We start from the raw sequence: 21,470 nt of genomic DNA on the forward strand, positions 1-21,470 counted from the left end.
CACACACACACACACACACACACACACACACACACACACACACACACTTCAATATAATAAGGGTTTTGTTGTTAGCTACCAGGAAGAGTCATAAAAGGATGCATTGGCTAATGACTCTTAGAAAGAACACTGTGACATTATTAATGCAATAATAGCACAGATAGTCTCCAAAATTTAAATGAGTACTATATTAATCTGTTTTCACACTGCTATAAAGAAATACCTGGTGGCTGGCAAGATGGCCAAATAGGAGCAGCTCCAGTCTGCAGGTCCCAGTGAGATCAGTGCAGAAGGCAGGTGATTTCTGCACTTCCAACTGAGGTATCTGGCTCATCTCATTGGGACTGCTTAGACAGTGGGTGCAGCCCACAGAGGGCAAGCCAAAGCAGGATAGGGCGTCGTCTCACAAGGGAAGTGCAAGGGGTCGGGGAATTCCCTCCCCTAGCCAAAGGAAACCATGAGGAAATGTGCTGTGAGGAACTATGCACTACGGTCCAGATACTACACTTTTCCCACAGTCTTTGCAACCCGCAGACCAGGAGATTCCCTCAAGCGCCTACACCACCAGGGCCCTGGGTTTCAAGCACAAAACTGGGCAGCCATTTGGGCAGACACCAAGCTAGCTGCAGGAGTTTGTTTTTCATACCCCAGTGGTGCCTGAAATGCCAGTGAGACAGAACTGTTCACTCCCCTGAAAAGGGGGCTGAAGCCAGGGAGCCAAGTGGTCTAGCTCAGTGGATCCCACCCCCACGGAGCCTAGCAAGCTAAGATCCACTGGCTTGAAATTCTTGCTGCCAGCACAGCAGTCTGAACTTGACCTGGGATGCTCAAGCTTGGTGGGGGGAGGGGCGTCCACCATTACTGAGGCTTGAGTAGGCAGTTTTCCTTTCACAGTCTAAACAAAGCCGCCAGGAAGTTCAAACTGGGCGGACCCCACCACAGCTCTGTAAGGCCCCTGGGGCAAGACTGCCTCTCTAGATTCCTCCACTCTGGGCTGGGCATCTTTGAAAGAAAGGCAGCAGCCCCATTCAGGGGCTTATAGATAAAGCTCCCATGTCCCTGGGACAGAGCACCTGGGGGAAGGGGTAGCTGTGGGTACAGCTTCAGCAGATTTAAATGTTCCTGCCTGCTGGCTCTGAAGAGAGCAGCGGATCTTCCAGCACAGCACTCGAGCTCTGCTAAGGGACAGACTGCCTCCTCAAGTGGATCCCTGACCCCTGTGCTTCCTGACTGGGACACAACTCCCAGCAGGTGTCAACAGACACCTCATACAGGAGAGCTCCAACTGGCATCTCGTAGGTACCCCTCTGGGACAAAACTTCCAGGAACAGGCAGCAATCTTCACTATTCTGCAGCCTCCGCTGGTGATTCCCAAGTAAATGGGGTCTGGAGTGGACCTCCAATAAACACCAGCAGACCTGCAGCAGGTGGGCCTGACTGTTTGAAGGAAAACTGGCAAACAGAAAGGAATAGCATCAACATCAACAAAAAGGATGTCCACACAAACTCCATCCAAAGGTCACCAACATCAAAGACTAAAGGTAGATAAATCCACAAAGATGAGGAAAAACCAGCACAAAAAGGCTGAAAAGTCCAAAAACCAGAAAGGATATCAAATTCTTCTCCTCCAAAGGATCACAACTCCTCACCAGCAAGGGAACAAAACTGGATGGAGAATGAGTTTGACGAATTGACAGAAGTAGGCTTCAGAAGGTGGGTAATAACAAACTCCTCTGAGCTAAAGCATGTTCTAACTAAATGCAAGGAAGCTAAGAACTCTGAAAACAGGTTAGAGGAATTGCTAACTAGAATAACCAGTTTAGAGAAGAACATAAGGGACCTGATGGAGTTGAAAAACAACATGAGAACATTGTGAAGTATACACAAGTTTCAATAGCCATATAGATCAAGTGGAAGAAAGGATATCAGAGATTGAAGATCAACTTAATGAAATAAAACCGGAAGACAAGATTAAAGAAAAATGAATGAAAAGGAATGAACAAAGCCTCCAAGAAATATGGGACTATGGGAAAAGACAAAATCTACGTTTGAGTGGTATACCTGAAAGTGATGGGGAGAATGGAACCAAGTTGGAAAACACTCCTCAGGATATTATCCAGAAGGACTTCCCCAATGTATCAAGATAAGCCAACATTCCAATTCAGGAAATACAGAGAACACCACAAAGATACTCCTTGAGAAGAGCAACCCCAAGACACCTAATCGTCAGATTCACCAAGGTTGAAATGAAGGAGAAAATGTTAAGGGCAGTCAGAGAAAAAGGTCGGGTTACCCACAAAGGGAAGCCCATCAGACTAATAGCGGATGTCTCTACAGAAACCCTACAAGCCAGAAGAGAGTGGGGGCCAATATTCAATATTCTTAAAGAAAAGAATTTCAACCCAGAATTTCATATCCAGCCAAACTAAGCTTCATAAGCAAAGGAGAAATGAAATCCTTTACAGACAAGCAAATGCTGAGAGATTCTGTCACCACCAGGCCTGCCTGCCTGACAAGAGCTCCTGAAGGAAGCACTAAATATGGAAAGGAAAAACCAGTACCAGCCACTGCAAAACATACCAAATTGTAAAGTCCATCAACACTATGAAGAAACTGCATCAACTAACAGGCAAAATAATCAGCTAGCATCATAATGACAGAATCAAATTCAAATATATCAGTGTTAACCTTAAATGTAAACGGGCTAAATGCTCCAACTGGAAGACACAGACTGGCAAATTGGATAAAGACTCAAGACCCATCAATGTGCTGTATCCAGGAGACCCATCTCATGTGCAAAGACACACATAAGCTGAAAATAAAAGGATGGAAGAAGAATATTTACCAAGCAAAGGGAAAGCAAAAAAAAAAAAAAAAAAAAAGCAGGAGTGGCGATCCTAGTCCCTGATAAAACAGACTTTAAACCAACAAAAATCAAAAAAGACAAAGAAGGGCATTACATAATGGTAAAGGGATCAATGCAACAAGAAGAGCTAACTATCCTAAATATATATGCACCCAATACAGGAGCACCCAGATTCATAAAGCAAGTTCTTAGAGGTCTACATAGGGATATAGACTCCCACACAATAATAGCAGGAGACTTTAACACCCCACTGTCAATATTAGACAGATCAACAAGACAGAAAATTAACAAGGATATTCAGGACTTGAACTCGGCTCTGGACCAAGCAGACCTAACAGACATCTACAGAATTCTCCACCCCAAATCAACAGAATACATATTCTTCTCAGTACCACATTACACTTATTCTAAAATTGACTACATAATTGGAGGTAAAACACTACTCAGCAAATACAAAAGAATGGAAACCATAACAAACAGTCTCTAGACCACAGTCCAATCATATTAGAACTCAAGATTAAGAAACTCACTCCAAATCGCTCAGCTACATGGAAACTGAACAACCTGCACCTGAATGACTACTGGGTAAATAATAAAATTAAGGCAGAAAGAAATAAGTTCTTTGAAACCAATGAGAACAAAGACATAAAGTACCAGAATCTCTGGGACACAGCTAAAGCAGTGGTTAGTGGGAAATTCATAGCACTAAAATGCCCACAGGAGAAAGCAGGAAAGATCTAAAATCAAAATCCTAACATCATAATTAAAAGAACTAGAGAAGCAAGAGCAAACAAATTCAAAAGCTAGCAAAAGATAAGAAAGAACTAAGATCAGAGCAAAACTGAAGGAGAGACACAAAAACCCCTTCAAAAAAAAAAAAAAATCAATGAATCCAGGAACTGGTTTTATGAAAAGATTAGTAAAATAGACTGCTAGTCAGACTAATCAAGAAGAAGAGAGAGAAGAATCAAATAGACACAATACAAAATGATTAAGGGGATATCACCACTGATCCCACAGAAATACAAACTACATCAGAGAACACTATAAACACCTCTACACAAACATACTAGAAAATCTAGAAGAAATGGATAAATTCCTGGACACATATACCCTCCCAAGTCTAAACCAGAAAGAAGTCACATCCCAGAATAGACCAATAACAAGTTCTGAAATTGAGGCAGTAATTAATAGCCTACTAAAAAAAGCCCAGGACCAGATGGATTCACAGCTGAACTCTACCAGAGATACAAAAAGGAGCTGGTACTCCAAACCATAGAAAAAGAGGGAATCTTCCCTAACCCATTCTATGAGGTCAGCATCATCCTGATATCAAAACCTGGCCGAGACACAACAAAAAAAGAAAATTTCAGGCCAATATCCCTGACGAACATCGATGCAAAAATCCTCAATAAAATACTGTATCCAGCAGCCCATCAAAAAGCTTATCCACCATGATCAAGTCAGCTTCATCCCTGAAATGCAAGGCTAGTTCAACATATGGAAATCAATAAACATAATCCATCACATAAATAGAACCAGTGACAAAAACCACATGATTATCTCAATTGATGCAGAAAAGGCCTTCAATAAAATTCAACACCCTTCATGCTAAAAACTCTCAATTAACTAGGTATTGATGGAACATATCTCAAAATAATAAGAACTATTTATGACAAACCCACAGCCAATATCATACTGAATGGATAAAGACTGGAAGCATTCCCTTTGAAAACCAACACAAGACAAGGATGCCCTCTCTCACCACTCCTATTCAACACAGCATTGGAAGTCCTGGCCAGGGCAATCAGGCAAGATAAAAAAATAAAGGTATTCATATAGGAAGAGAGGAAGTCAAATGGTCTCTGTTTGCAGATGACATGATTGTATATTTAGAAAACCCCATCATCTCAGCCCAATATCCCCTTAAGCTGATAAGCAACTTCAGCAAAGTCTCAGGATACAAAATCAACGTGCAAAAATCACAAGCATTCCTATACACCAATACAGACAGACAGAAAGCCAAATCATGAGTGTACTCCCATTTGCAATTGCTACAATACCTAGGAATACAACTTACAAGGGATCTGAAGGACCTTTTCAAGGAGAACTACAAACCACTGCTCAAGGAAATAAGAGAGGACACAAACAAATGGAAAGACATTCCATGCTCATTGATAGGAAGAATCAATATCGTGAAAACAGTCATACTGCCCAAAGTAATTTACAGATTCAATGCTATCCCCATCAAGCTACCACTGACTTTCTTCACAGAATTAGAAAAACTACTTTAAATTTCATATGGAACCAAAAAAGAGCCCGTATAGCCAAGACAATCCTAAGCAAAAAGAACGAAGCTGGAGGCATCACACTACCTGACTTCAAACTATACAAGCCTACTGTAACAAAAACAGCATTGTACTACTACCAAAGCAGATATATAGATGAATGGAACAGAACAGAGGCCTCAGAAATAACGCCACATCTACAACCATCTGATCTTTGACAGACCTGAGAAAAACAAACAATGGGAAAAGGATTTCCTGTTTAATAAATGGTGTTGGGAAAACTGGCTAGCCATATGCAGAAAACTGAAACTGGATCCCTTCCTTACACCTTATACAAAAATTAACTAAAGATGGATGAAAGACTTAAACATAAAACCTAAATCCATAAAAACCCTAGAAGAAAACCTAGGCAATACCATTCAGGATACAGGCATGGGCAAAAACTTCAGGAGTAAAACATCAAAAGCAATGGCAACAAAAGCCAAAATTGACAAATGGGATCTAATTAAACTAAAGAGCTTCTGCACAGCAAAAGAAACTATCATCAGAGTGAATAAGCAACCTACAGAAACAGGGAAAATTTTTATGATCTATCTATCTGACAAAGGGCTAATATCCAGAATCTACAAGGAACTTAAACAAATTTACAAGAAAAAGAACTCCCATCAAAAAGTGGGTGAAGGATATGAACAGACACTTCTCAAAAGAAGACATTTATGCAGCCAATAAACATATGAAAAAAAAGCTCATCATCACTGGTCATTAGAGAAATGCAAATCAGAACCACAATGAGATACCATCTCATGCCATTTAGAATGGCAATCATTAAAAAGTCAGGAAACAATAGATGCTGGAGAGGATGTGGAGAAATAGGAACGCTTTTACACTGTTGGTGGGAGTGTAAATTAGTTCAACAATTGTGGAAGACAGTGTGGCGATTCCTCAAGGAACTAGAACCAGAAATACTATTTGACCCAGCAGTTCCATTACTGGGTATATACCGAAAGGATTATAAATCATTCTGCTATAAAGACACATGCATATGTATGTTTATTGCAGCACTGTTCACAATAGCAAAGACTTGGAACCAACCCAAATGCCCATGAATGACAGACTGGATAAAGTAAATGTGGCACATATACACCAAGGAATACGAAGCAGCCATAAAAAAGGATGAGTTCATGTCCTTTGCAGGGACATGGATGAAGCTGGAAACCATCATTCTCAGCAAACTAACACAGGAACAGAAAACCAAACACTGCATGTTCTCACTCATATGTGGGAGTTGAACAATGAGAATACATGGACACAGGAAGTGGAACATCACACACCGAGGCCTGTCAGGGGGTCAGGGACTAGGGGAGGGATAGCATTAGGAGAAATACCTAATGTAGATAACTGGTTCATGGGTGCAGCAAATCACCATGTCAAGTGTATACCTATGTAACAAACCTGCATGTTCTGCACATGTATTCCAGAACTTAAAGTATAATAATTAAAAAAAAAAAAAAGAATAAAAAAAAAGAAATACCCAAGACTAGGTAATTTATAAAGGAAAGAAATGTAATTGATTCACAGTTCTGCATGGCTGGGGAGGCCTCAAGAAACTTACAATCATGGCGGAAGGTGAAGGGGAAGCAAGCTTGGACTTTCTCACATGGCGGCAAGAGACAGAAAAATGTGAGCGAAAGCAGAAAAGCCTCTTATAAAACCATTAGATCTGTGAGAACTCATTCACTCCCATGAAAACAGCATGGGGAAAACTGCCCCCATGATCCAATCACTTCCCACCAGGTCTCTACCTAGACACGTGGGGATTATGGGAATTACAAATCAAGATGAAATTTGGATGGGGACACAAAGCCTAACCATATCAGGCACTATCAAACAATCTCATCCAATATGAGAGGAAAGGGGGTTTGCCATGATATAGGACTTTTTGTACTCTTCCCACTTAGGCTCCACCCCTTATAATCATGATCAATTCATATTAGTACCATTAACATTAGTACTCCTGCACTTTGTGAGTGGACAGAAATGTATACAGAGAATATGTGCTCTTCCTCCAAGCCCCAATGTTCTTTATATTCCCAGGACAAAATTATGTCCTTATCATAATTATCATCCTCTTCTCAGCTAACATTTTAGGAAGAATTTACTCCATGCCCAATACTACCATCCTATTTATTATCACATCAGTACCGAGCTGAGTTCTTTCCCATTCATAAAATATTCATTCCTTCAACATATCAATCACTGGCACTGCTTGTTGTACTAGCTTACATTCCAGTTTCTGGAATAAGGGAGACTAATAACAAAATAATTTAACAGAGCAGTAAATACTATTAAAAAAACAGATTATTGTTAGAGAGTGACAGATATGAGGAATGATGAAGAAGGGACCACATTAAGAAGACAGTTCCTACAGTCTCTTTGAAGTAGTGACATTTGAATGAAAACTTGAATGATGAGAAAGACTGGGGAACAGCTTGTTAGGCAGAGGGAGTGGCAAGTGCCAAGGAAAGGAGGTTGCAGGACACTTGGTGCTCTCTCTCCTCATGTTCATGGTACTATACTTGCATTTCCTCTCTGAGATGTCCTCTTCCCTAATGCCCTCTTCTGCTGATTTTTCACACCCAGGAGTATTCAGATGCCCACCTGGTCTATGCCCATAAGAAATATTACTGCCTTATTGGCTTTTACCAGCCTCATCTTAATATTGCACACTTGACCTTCAAGGCCTTAAAGAAGAAACAGCAATTTAAAGCAAACCTGCCTCTTCAGCAGAACCACTGTTGATCACATTGTCTAACATGTCACAGCCTCTTATCTAAGAATGCATGGGATACACTCTTCATGGAATTTAGTGCCAGCAAACAAAAATTCTTCTAAAGATCTGTTTTCCTTCCTTAACCAATGAATTATAGATAATCTTTCCTGTTACCCTTTTATTTTGGCTGCCAGGAACCACATAGCTAAAAGGTAGTGCTCCTATTACAATAATGATCTTATCCAGGTTTTGTGGTATATTCACTATTTCCCCCATTTATTTCTCTTCGTGGTTTCTTATCTTTATTTTGTTTTATTTTTACTGCCTTGTGTGAAAGTGCTTTTATTTAAGCTGCCTCAAACTTTTTGGAAATAGATGATATATAAATCATTAATCACAAGTACTTTCTAGACAAACACAAGTAACTTCCTCATTGCAAAATCTGATGTGTCATCCTGGTCTTGATGTTACTCACCCTTTCTCCACATGACATAACTCAGCTGATCTCCTTTCTTAAACTTTTTCTAATCTTTGGTGTAGGATTAATATACGTATGAATAAAACTGGCTAAAAAATCTCCACATCCTCGGTTTTATGGCATATTACAGTGTCTTCATTCTCTTTATAACACATTTTTATTCTGACCATCTTATGTATGAATGTGTATATACATGAATATATGCATGTATACATGTATGTATGCATATGTGTATATTTAGTTTCCTTCTTTTTCCACATGTCCATTCATGCAAATATGCTCCAGAATTCTAAGCTCACCTGCTCTCTTCTCTTTTTCCTTTGGCACTTTTCTTTTTTTTTTTTTTTTTTTTTTTTTTTTGAGACTGAGTCTTGCTCTGTCGCCCGGGCTGGAGTACACTGGCCGGATCTCAGCTCACTGCAAGCTCTGCCTCCTGGGTTTAGGCCATTCTCCTGCCTCAGCCTCCCAGTAGCTGGGACTACAGGCGCCCGCCACCTCGCCCGGCTAGCTTTTTTGTATTTTTTAGTAGAGACGGGTTTCACCATGTCAGCCAGGATGGTCTCGATCTCCTGACCTCGTGATCCGCCCGTCTTGGCCTCCCAAAGTGCTGGGATTACAGGCTTGAGCCACCGCGCCTGGCCGGCACTTTTCTACTATTGTCACCTGGACGTAAAAGACTTCCAAGTTTTATTTCTAGCTCTATTCATTCTCTTGGGTTTGCAGTCCAAATTCTCTGGTACCATCTGGACCTCAGAGTTAGAATGAGGCCTTGTAGTTCATTCACCCTCCCAGTCATTAAATTTCCTCTATGACATCTCTGTCAAGTATTTGTCTACCCTACATTTTTTCAGTGACATTAAACTTGCTACCTTTCAAGGCAGCTTATCTAACCAGTTGGCTATGCCTCTTAAGAGTTATTTCTGGCCAGGCGCGGTGGCTCATGCCTGTAATCCCAGAACTTTGGGAGGCTTAGACCGGTGGATCGCCTGAGGTCAGGAGTTTGAGACCAGCCTGATCAATATGGTGGAACCCTGTCTCTACAAAAAATGAAAAAAAAAAAAAAAAAAAAACAAACAAATTGGCCAGGTGTGATGGTGGGCACATGTAATCCCAGTTACTTTGGAGGCTGGGGCAGGAGAATTGCTTGAACCTGGGAGGTGGAGGTTGCAGTGAGCCAAGATCATGCCATTGCAGTCCAGCCTGGGTGACAAGAGCAAGATTCCAACTCAAAAAAAAAAAAAAAGTTATTTCCAATAGGATGGCAACATCTCTATGATGCGTGTCCACTGATTCTAATGCTATTCCTAAGGTAACAATAAGAGCAAAGACACATTGAATACGAAATGTGTTCTAGGGGCACTGCACACATTATCTCTCTACAACTCTGCAAGGCAGTTTTATTATTTTCATCATATCATTGGGACAATGTAGAACGTATAATCTTTTCCCACAGCTTTTCCCCAAATGGTGAAACACACGTATCTTCCAGGGAAACCACTGTCTTCCAGGTTAAGAAAATACAAATTCCTCCAACCATGTCTCACACAAATTATTTTGTCTTGTAAGTTAATTTCACCACGTATATTCTTGACTTCTAACGATGGTGTCAAAAATAAATTCAAAATAACATTGCAATTGTGACTTGGATATGCAGAATAGAATGTAACAATTGCCAACTTCATTCTAGATGCTATATGGCTCTACTGACATAGCCTAAGATCATACTTGTTGCTTCCTACTTAATCAACCAATATCCCTGAGGTTTTTTAATCAATGGCGTACTAAACATCTGTGAGAACTCTGATGGCTATGTCAAACTATTTCTCAGACCGAACTCAATTTATTTCCTCACTAACCTCTTCATCAGTTTGACTTTTCCATGTCTTATGACATCTTTATTTCCCAGACTCATAGACTAAAATGCTCCCTGACAGCTTTATAGTTCCTCTTATATCTTCTGTATCTTTTTGTTCACCAAGTCTTGAAGGCTCTGACTCAAACATTTTCTCACATCATCATCTTCCCATGGACCCTGCCCTTTGCTGTTTCTCAGTTTAGGCCTCTTCTTCTCTCACCTGGACAGCTGAAATTGTGGTGTTGCTACTTCCCTTGACCACCCCACTGCATGGACTGATGAAGTGCCTGTCCCATAGCACAGCTCCTACCTGGTAATCCTCTGCTCAGACAGCTTCAGCAGCACTCTGCCTAGCAAGGAAAATTCCACCTTTTTACTCTGATATTAACAGCTGCCAGTATATATCTTATTTTTTAGCCTTATCATCTAGTGATTTCCTGCGAGTGCAGTATGCTTTTGAAATACTGTGCACAAAATGGTTTTAATTTTCCTGATTCTGCATCTATCTTTATTTACATTGTCTTTGAGCCTGGAAACCTTTCTTTGTCTGTCAAAATTCTATCTTTCAATAATCTGATAAAATGTCACAACCTCTATGACACTTTTGCCAGATCCTGGTCTAGCCATTTAAAATTAATCTCATGCTGCTGACTTCTCATAGCATTTTAGTTCTTTCCTAGAATATAATAACAACAGAAATTTACATATAGGTCTTATCTCTTTATTCTTTAGGATCTCTCAGACTTGGCCATTTTTTTTTTTTTAATTTTGCTATTCTTTGGTACAGAGTAAGGATTGAATTACACAGCACATTAATTAAGAAAAAGGAGGCAGGAAACAGAAGAGGTAAAACTGATGAGTAGCAGAAACTGAAGAAAACTTGCAAATCTAATGCAAACACTTGGAAATTCAGACCCACACAGACTGTATTTACCAATGCACCGAAAGACTTTTCTCTCTTTCCTTTGTTGCTACCTCTCTCTAATATAACTTTGTAGACTGTATCCTCTGATCTCTACTTTCAGGCACATAACCTCTTTCTTTTTCCCTAAAATCTAACCAGACTAGAACTCTCTTGGGGCTAATAGTCAGAGGCCAGCACACCAAGTGCCAAAGTTGATTTTGGTTGCAATCAGCCACCTTACTGAGTAACCACATTCAGTGATCCTACTAAGTCATAAATCTCCATCCTCTTAAAAACAATCTCAGTGGCAATGAGCAGACAAGCTTTTCCAAGCTTACTTGTCACTCCCCCAAAGTCTTAATAAATATTTTAGATATTAAGTCATTGCAATGCCCTGTTGCTCAATAGAAAAAAAAAGAAAAAGTTTATCATACACATTTATTCATTGCTGGCATTTTGAAACAAGACATAAAGTTCTTTGCACCACAAAGGTAAAATTGATTTTATATAAGATGTACTTAAATAGTTGCATTTAGAAAGAAAACTTGGGGATAGATTATCAATGTGATTGAATTTCGGTATCACCTACGAGAATTTTAAACTATTTAACATAACCTATGTTAGGTCAAGAAAAGTGCTTCACATTTTTTCCTTCCTGGAATTAACATTTATTTAATGGAATTCTACCTTATGAAACCCCATTTGCATTACTCAGATGTTCAGTCAATGAAATTACTGAATTAATGGGAAAAATTACCTTCTTAAGATGAGGTCACATGAATTCACGAAACTGGAAGTGGTCACATAATATAGCAGAGTTACATAATCACGTATTGAATGATATTATACTTTAAGATATAATGAGTTTTTAACTAATAGTCTTGTTTTCTGAGCCCAGCCTTTCTGCTTTTTACTTGACTCTCCTTCTCATCTCACTGGTGCCTCCCTCTCTATTCTCAAGTATGTATCCTTTCTTCCTGAATATTTGGTTATGATTATGCAGGCATCATGTCAGTTGTTTCTCGTAAATAAAAGGGGAAACACACATATATGCATATACTGACACACAAAATCATCTTTTCAAGATATTACAGTTTGAAGACAATTCCAGTGTGGGAAGGACTTCTCTATTGCTTGGTTTTGAGTATTTAAAATGATAAATAAATGTAACTTTCAACTAAATCCACCATTTATATAAACATAGGTGGTCATTAGACATTGAAGTTACTAAAAGTAACTTAGTCTAAAATAATTCTTCATCAGTGAAAACTGAAGTTACTGGACTTGAGTAGATGAAGAAAACATGGACTCCAATAGCTTGAGTCAAATTTGCCAATATTATTTTCTCAAACTAGCACAGAAATCACAATCAGGGCAGTTTACTCCTGACTACCAGAAGAAAATAAGACAGTAGGGTTTTGTTTGTTTGTTTGTTTGTTTGTTTCCTGGCAGATAGAACGTTTGAGCTCTTGATACGTTTTAAATTTCAGGCAACAAAATTATGTAAACATCCTAAAATTACATAAAATAAGAGTAAACACCTATTTCTCTATGAACTATTAGATGTACAAAAAGCAAAGATACTCCTTTCTCCTCAATTTATCTATTTAGAAATACTAATAACAATAATAATAAGAAGAAAGAGTAGGGAAAATCAAATGTCAAGCCTCACCCAAACAGTATGCAGGGAAAATGTTAGTACTCCAATTCACAATGAAGCATTTTACCCCAATTTACATTGGAGTACTTAATACTCCAATTCACAATATGGCATCAGTTAATCATAATAGTTTGTAAATTATATAGGTCATTGTATTGCTTTATAGCATGTCTATGCCTTAGTGCTCCAATAAAAGATACTATTTTTCCTTTGCTTTTATCTAGTGAATTTTGATCATACTAAACTCACAGGTCACAGGTAAAATACTGTATGGTAGTGCTGAGTATAAATAAATTGAGAAAGAAATAGGTTCAAATCTTACATTAGCATACATTTTTACTTATTAACAGCTCGGTCAAAGATTTAATGACAAGCATGTTAAATGTAGTGGCTGACAGGAGTGCAGAGCTCACCTACAAGTTAATTGATTCACAATATCAATGTCTTTCATTTCCATAGTTAGACATATTAACTATATATTCATGACATATTTCTAGAAAGGGTTTGAAGTCTTCATTCTGATCTTATAAATCATATAAAATCTACCCAGATCAAGGGAAATCTAACTGCTAGATTTAGAAATTGCCCTAGTGATTTTAACAAGTTGGTATTGAAAATGGTTTTCTTTCTCAAAATTAAATGTATTTTTTTTTTCATCCAAACCGAGGACTCTGGGTTTTGGTCAAGGTACTATATTATAAACAGATTGTAATCAAAGATGGAACTGCAACAGTATCAGGAAAAAATTCTAAAATATTGCTAGTGCATGGGAAATGTGAACCCTGAAGAAGGGCAGGGATCTCCCTCTCCTTCCCCCTTTGTTCATCCCCTACACCAGTGTTTTAGAATAACTTACATTACAATGATTACACAGCGTAGCCTGTAAGTGAGGGAGGAAAAGGCATAGTACAGATGTATGTACACATTTTCTTTATTTCAGTGAGAAGGAATTGGGTGTTGAGGTAGGTTCACAAAGAGGGTTAAGCCTCCAGTCTGTTGTTTTGATATTATGGTCGAGGTTGTTAAATTATCCACAAACAGAGCCACTGCCTGCTTTTCTTCTTCTTATCTCTGAGTCTCTGCTTAGCAGCTTGCTTGAATATTAGTGGTAGAGGCTCCTAAATTTTGAGATCAATTAGTCTATTGCTAAACCCTAAGGAAATCTTTGCCTGTTACTCCCATGTTGTATTTAGCTATGACTTCACAGCTTAGAATGACCATTACTCACCAGACAAACGAAAAAGAAGTTGAAGAAGCTTATACATGAATTCCTTGTGGAAAGGGACCATGTTTAATTAATCTTTTTATCTAAAAACATCACAGAGACTAGCACACAGTAGGTGCTCAAATATGTTTATAAGTAGGTTGGTGAAACAAACTAGTCAGGAAAGGATAACACAGGAAATACATGGAGAACAACCTAAACATTAATAAGGACCAATTAGTCAAGACAAATACTGGCACAAAATTAAAACCCCTTCAAGCACTTATTGTTTACACGATGTTTCTTGTATCTATTTTGATTTATTACCTCTAGTAAAATACCTGATATTTTCATACTGAGTACCAATATATGAAGGATTTTATAGACATAATTTCTTTTAATCCTTTAACATTTTTAAATTGTCTTCAGTTTTACAGATAATGATACTAAGGCTCAAAGAAGTGAAGCCTAAATCCCTGGTTATGTGAATCTAAAACCTGGGCTCTTTCCACCAAATTACATTCTCTGTTTTTAAAGTCTCCTCCTTTTAAGAGCAATTTTCCATAAGCTTTTTTGCCTCATATGAATTCAATCATATGGATTGCTGTGTTTCAAATAGTAAACGTTCAAATATTGTTGAGTTTGATTAAATAAATCCTGAAAAAATAGGAGAGTTTAGGGTAACAGGACGTGGACATGGGGTCGTCTATCAAGAGCCAAAATTAACTCATAAAATCTGTAGATTACATGACTTATCATAAATACACCAAAAAAACAGGCTCCTACCTTTCATAGATACTGGAAAATAGAGAAACAACTTGCACAAGAGTTTTCACTGGATTTAACTCACTATACTATTGGGAAGAGTCAAGATAATTTTTAAAATGAAATAAACACTCACATGCTCATTCCATTTATGTCATAATTTCCTCCAGGTTGTGTCTGTTTTACTGTAATGCGATGGCTCTTGAATTATAACCTGTGTATTTCAACAGCCAATCAGCAGTACTGTACTGTGAAAAGCCTGTGACCCGAGATAAGGAAGTAAATATTTGCTTTGTGAACCACAATCATTGACTACAATAGACTTATATTTACTGACACAGGGATTTAAAAACATCTCATATACAAAGTTTAAGAAATTCAGCGATTTTAGATATTTATTACTCATGCTAGAATACAAAGTATAAAATACTTCTATAATTTCATGACAAACCCTGCACATCTAATAAATAGTAGAGTAAAAATTCAAATCCATTTCTATTTGAAATAGACGTTATTTTCCACCATAGGTCACTGCTTCTCCTAAAGGGAACTCTCATCATTATAAATTCTGAATTACTCAGGTTTTACTGTATTTGATAAACTGGTACCACTGATGATTATAAAATTTTACACTTTCAGCTGGGCGCAGTGGCTCACACCTCTAATCCTAGCACTTTGGGAGGCTGAGGTGGGTGGATTGATTGCTTGAGCCCAGGAGTTCAAGACCAGCAAAACCCCGACTCTACAAATAATACAAAAATTAGCCAGGTGTTGTGGTACACACCTGTAGTCCCAGCTCCTGCAGTGGGAAGATCACCTGAGCCCAAGGAGGTTGAGGCTACAGTGAGCCATGATTGAGTCACTGCACTCCAGCCTGGGTGACAGAGTGAGACCCTGTCTCAAAAAAACAAAACAAAAACATTTATACTTTCTAGATAGTTTAATACCTAAGGACTTTGTAGATTTTCCAAGCTAGATAATTAAACTTTTGAAACCAAATTTATCAAAAGTTACAGAACTTTAAAAGTCAAAAATAGGAGCTTACAAGACCACTGAATCATGTGCAACATCACAGATACAGAGCTCATTAAGGTAACACATTAAATTCTTACTTTTAACATGTTTAAATTTCACCTAGAGCTTACAAGTTGAGGTAAGATATGATTCTAACCTGACATGGTTTTATAATTAAGCTTAATTGAGTCATTCTGATGAGAAATCACAATGAACGTCCCTAGGCTCTCCATGTACTCCCATCTTTCCTTTCAACCCCTTTATCTCAGAAAAACTTGGAAGTTCTTCCATAACATTGGCAACTGGCAGAAACAATCCATGACTATCTGGGAACTCTTCAGACACAAGCTTCTCATAGTAAGGTGTTTGTGAGCAAATTGTTTACTGGTTCTGGACTTCTAAAAACAACTGTAAAGTCTGGAAAACTCGGGGGTATAGCAGTATGTGATGAACCCCGATACCCTGGCTGATCCAGCCTTTCTGGTCTAGCCACAGTAATCTTTGTGTCTTTACCACATGGAGCCTTTGTCACTGAGCATTTCCTTTCCTTGTTTGCTGTTGCCTTTTAAAAAATTAATATTAGCACTCAAACAAATAAGAAAAATGTACCAGACTAGCAGTGGAAACACAGGCTAAAGACTTGAACGAGCCACCCTCAAAGATGAAAACTGCTTATCAGTATGTCAAAAAGTAATCAGTCTTATTGGTAGCCAAAGAAATAAAAGTTTGAAAAATATTATTTTCACCTATCAAGTTAGCAAAGATTTTTTAAAGAATGGCATTATGTTGGCAAGAACTAGCTGTTCTAAGCATCGTGCCCAAAGGAGAAAGTGCAATAGAGATATGCATACAAAATTTAGGCATGAGGATCAAAACTCAAAGATAAAAAAATGGCTAAATAAAGACATCCATAAGGTGAACTATTTTGCAGTCACTAAATCGCATTAAAAATATCAATTTTAATTTCTTGAGACACAGCAACAAAGGAATGTTAATTTTTTTTGGAAGTATGAAGTTCTAAAACAGCCATCCCAACCTTTTTGGCACCAGGGCCCGGTTTCATGGAAGACAATTTTTCCACGGATGGCAGTGGGGGTAGGGGAATACTTTTGGAAGGAAACTCTTCCACATCAGCTCATCAGGCACTAGATTCTCATAAGGAGTGCACAACCTCAATTCCTTGCATGCGCAGTTCACAATAGGGGTCACGCTCCTATGAGAATCTAATGCCAGCTGCTGATCAAACACGAAGAGGAGCTCAGGAGATAATGCTCACTTACTAGCCACTCACCTCCTGCTGTGCTGCTGGGTTCCTAACAGGTCATGGGCTGGTACCCATCCACAGCCCAGGGGTTGGGGACCCCTGTTCTACAACATGATTCAAATTCTTAAAACAATGGTACATTTATATAAAGGAAATAAACTTGTGGTAAACTATGCTGTGTTTTCAATAGCAGGTCTTTAGATATTGAGATAATTATAAGCACTCAGTACATGCCAAGCACTATGTTCAGTACTTTATATACACTGCATTGTATTTATGCTTGCACCCTGCCTTCATCCCTCTTGCATGTCTGAGGAAACTGAGGCTCAGGACAGATTAGTAACTTGCCTATAGCAATAAAGTTTTTAAAGGGAGGAGCCACAATACAAGCTAAGGCCAGCTTGACCCAAAATTTGTGCTCTTCACATCCATATCTGCCAATAGGTAATTTTGTATTGTAGGGGATCTAAAATAAGCAAATATTGCTTTTATCATTGGGAAACAAATCAGTAACATAAACGTTGTATTAAACACATATATATTCTCAAAATGACAATTCTGAAAATTGCTTCCTCCAAAGATGTAGGACCATAAACATGAGTTTTAGGAGCCCAACTAGTGTACTTGGTAAACAGTGTTAAGTGCTGATTTTAAAAATGCAATTCTTATCTTGGAAGACTTTTGTGAGCCATGTCGACCCTGCAAAATGTATTAATTTAGGAAAAATTATTTTACACCTGCTTTTGCCAGATACCGTGCCAGGTGCTGGCACAACAGCAGAAATAATAGTCTAAATGAATTTCTTTGGAAGTTAGGAAAGTGTCTTTTTTTCAAAGATAACTGTGGGTAGGGAGAGAAGGAAGGTGGGAGTATCCATCCATCTCACATTGAAAGTCTTGGCTACCTATTGGCTACCTATGGCAAATGATTATTTTAAGGTTTTCCATAAAAACATATTTGTCTGAGGACCCATGACACTCCCTTGGAAATGTCATATAATTTTAAGCCTCCCCAATGCATTCACACTTTAACTATAGCAATCAGGTGAAATAAAATGCTTTTAACATCACATAGCATTATTCTCATCCTCTGGATATATAGTGGTCTTCAATTTGCCCTCCTTGGTAGTGCAGTATTTTCAGTGTTAAGTAAGCAGAGTTGGAGAGTATCAGAAACAGGATTCTCAGCAGAAATGTGGTTGAATGGACTCCCAGTCCTCTTAGCGTCGTACATCATCATCCATGCCTACCTTCCTTTTCCAGGAAAGCCCATGTATTTTAGCAAATGGACTTCTGACACAAAGGCCATTATCTCTACAGCTTTAGTTTAACAGGTAAATTCTTTCTTAGACTTTACTCTGTAAGTCAACCAGAATTTTGATCAATTCAGATTCAAAATTTTCACTTTTACTTGGCTGATAACAAGAAGAACAAATGGGTAAGAATATATATTTCTCCTTTTCTTCAAAGACCGTGGCCCTCGTGGTAGAAAATGTTAAGGAAGGTTTATTATTTTTATTATTAATTCTTATTATGCAAAAGTATAAAATATTTATAGGAATGATAATGAACTTAAACCTTAAACATGATGAATTCAAATAAATGAGTACCTCAGAGGAAGAGCCCTACAACCAAAGAGATACCTATTTGAGAAGGAAATGCTGTTTGCCTTAGAATAAACAGGATAGTAAATTAACTCTCCTTGTTAATTCCCTTCCATGGGGACTAAACGCCAAGGAGTAGTTGAGGAACTATAGCAAAAAGGGTCGAAATCAATCAGCATAACAGACACCTTATGTTGTTTGTTCTGTAAATTAGACGGTTTTCTTAATCTTTCAGACTAGTTTCAGGAGGAAGGATGAGTGCCCGTGGCTGTGAGATCAGGTGTCACTGCCATGGAGATTTATCTTATTTAATAAATAATACCACCCATCTTTTTGTAATAACAAACACTTATTTTCTCGTTGCCTAAAACTAAATAAACTACTCTCCTATGGTCGCTCTAAGTGTAGGTTTCAAAAGATTATAAAAGCTAGTGAATAAATCCAGTCTCCCATGAGTATGCTAATTACTGTTTTAGTTCATGTTAACGGAAGAAATGGCTTAACAATAGTAACAACTGGAGGGGGTCAAACTTCTCATTCATTTGTATTAAACCACCCTTTCATTAGATAGGAGTGCTATAATGTATATTTCTTGGATAATACTCTCACTACAAAAGACTTTGGAAACAAGTACAATGTACTTTAAATGTTTCACGGTTTGCAAGTTATTTCGTACACGCAGCGTCTAGCAGCTATGAATTGAGGAGGAAAGCATTATTTTCCACTACACGAATAAAAATCAATTCTCACGTCTTCAATTAAATGATTTTCAGAAGGGTTCATCACCCGGAAAACCAGTATGTATGAACGCCGGAAATGCAGATGGCACCCAGCCTCAGAACTGCTTATTCTAGATGGGAACCAAACTAAGATTTCTCTTTATTATTTGTGAAAGCGATCCCACGCTGGAGAGAATCTCGCCGTAAAACAATTTAAGAAAAGAAACAACTCTGAAGTGTGTGAAGTTCTTCAGACAAATCTTACAGTGACTCTTTTAAGGAAAGAAGCATTTATGGAAAGGTCAGGGGAGGTCAGGAGAGTTATGCCAGGAGCTAGGGTCAATCGTCCCCGGGCGACAGGGGTTCTCCCAGGTAAGCCGGCGTCCCGGGCTCCGCGCGAGGCGCAGGGATCAGGGCGCAGGGCGGGTCCCGTACGCTGGGCGGGCGCGCGGGCATCTTTGTGGCCAGGCGACCCCGGCTCGCTCTCCCGGAGCCCAGGGACTACCAAGGCTGGCGCGGGCTGCCGGGGACGCGGTGCCAGCAGCCTCCGGTTCGCAAGGAGCAGCTCCCACCCGCAGCTTCCGAGGCCAGCTCTGTCCCTCCGCCATCCTCTAGTCCTCCGGCATTTTTCAGGGAGACATAGAGGCAGGGAGAAGAGGAGAAAGCGGCCGTGTCTGCACCCAGCCTCTGCCGCAGCACTCGAAGAGGGACAGCAGGGAGGCCGGCGGGGAGGCAGAGATTAAACTGATTCCATCGATCACGGAAAGACCATCATCACCTACAGCAAAGGAGGCTCCGATGCGCCCATCCAGGCAGCGGCTCGCGGTTGCTGGGTGGGCGTTCCTCGTCCTCGCCCCCTCGGTGGCTGTAGAATCCACCCCGCGCTGCACACGCCAGGACTCCCTTTCCTTTGACTAAGGGGAGGGGAAGGAACAAAAGAGACCCCCACCCCCTACACACACACACACACACACACACACCCCTCCGGTATTTTACTGCTGCTCAAAGGATTCATTTTCGCAATCTCTTCTGCGAACACCTTCCCCACCTGAGCAGTGCATATTCCCAAAGGTAAAGAGACATAAAGGAGGAAACACAGCACCCGAGGTGATCGGTCGATTGGACACTGTTGATTGCACACTCTCCTCGCTCCCAGCCAACCGCACAAAACCCGCAGCACCTCGAGCCCCCGGCCCGGCCCTCCTGGCCGCCCCCAGCAGGCGCCCGGCTCTCCGCGGGAACTCTGGGACCTGGCCGAGCGTTTCCCGGCGGGCAGGACACTCGCTCGGTTCCTCGCAGCAGCTGAGGGCAGCGAGCGGACCGCGTCTAGGCAGCAACGCGGGATTCAACTTCCCGGACCCGCGGCGCAGCCCCCGCTCCCGCCCAGGGCGCAGCGGCCACAGCTAGACCCCAGCGCCGCGCAACCGCCCCCGCCGGGGCATGGGCGGTCGCGCTCTCCGCCCCCTCCTTCCTTCACCTCCCCCCTACCTTGAAAAAAATCCATCCATTGGTGCAAAGCAGACATTTTGATGTCATTTACTTAGCACCGCTCGGTTTGGAGGCAGCGTCTTACCCGGTCGCCTGGAGATGTGGGCAGCGCGCCGATGGGTCCAGGGGAGCGGGGCTGGGTGGCTCGGTCCTCTAGCAGAGCCGGTTTGCTGCCATCCGCCCAACTTCAGCACCCAGCGGGCGAGGAGAGAGGGAGAGCGGCGAGGATGCAGGGGAGGGGGAGGGGGAGGAGGGAGAGGTGGGCGGGGAGGGAGCGGGAGCCGCTCGGCAGCGCGCATGCGCCTCGCAGCCGGCGCAGCCCCTCGCCCGCCGCGGCCGGAGGGGCAGCTCCCCAACCCCGGCGCGCGGCCGCGAGAGTCCCGGCCCCGCCCCTTCCCCGGGCTGCCCTCGGCCCCGCCCGATCTCGCGCGCTCGCCTGGGCGCGGCGCCCACCGTGCTGAGGGGCTCGGCAGGGACTCTTGGCTTCGGCGACGCCCGTCCGGAGCTTCCCGGGAGCCCCGGAGTCCCGAGAGCTTCCCTGAGTGACAGCGGCTCTCCGCCGGGTCCCTGCAACTCCACTCGCCCGCAGCCC

General features: G+C 40.8%; 1 protein-coding gene across 1 annotated transcript in view; it reads right to left on the reverse strand.

The window, feature by feature from the left end:
• The window catches only part of RGS17 (regulator of G protein signaling 17), a 120,572-nt gene extending 99,467 nt beyond the window's left edge, over nt 1-21,105 (reverse strand). Inside the window, exon 1 of the mRNA XM_023206125.1 lies at nt 20,964-21,105. The gene's annotated coding sequence lies outside the window, so the exon portion shown is untranslated. The remainder of the gene's footprint in view (nt 1-20,963) is intronic.
• Between the last annotated feature and the right edge of the window lie 365 nt (nt 21,106-21,470).

The sequence above is a fragment of the Piliocolobus tephrosceles genome, chromosome 5 (assembly GCF_002776525.5).
Source record: "Piliocolobus tephrosceles isolate RC106 chromosome 5, ASM277652v3, whole genome shotgun sequence".
NCBI lineage: Eukaryota > Metazoa > Chordata > Mammalia > Primates > Cercopithecidae > Piliocolobus > Piliocolobus tephrosceles.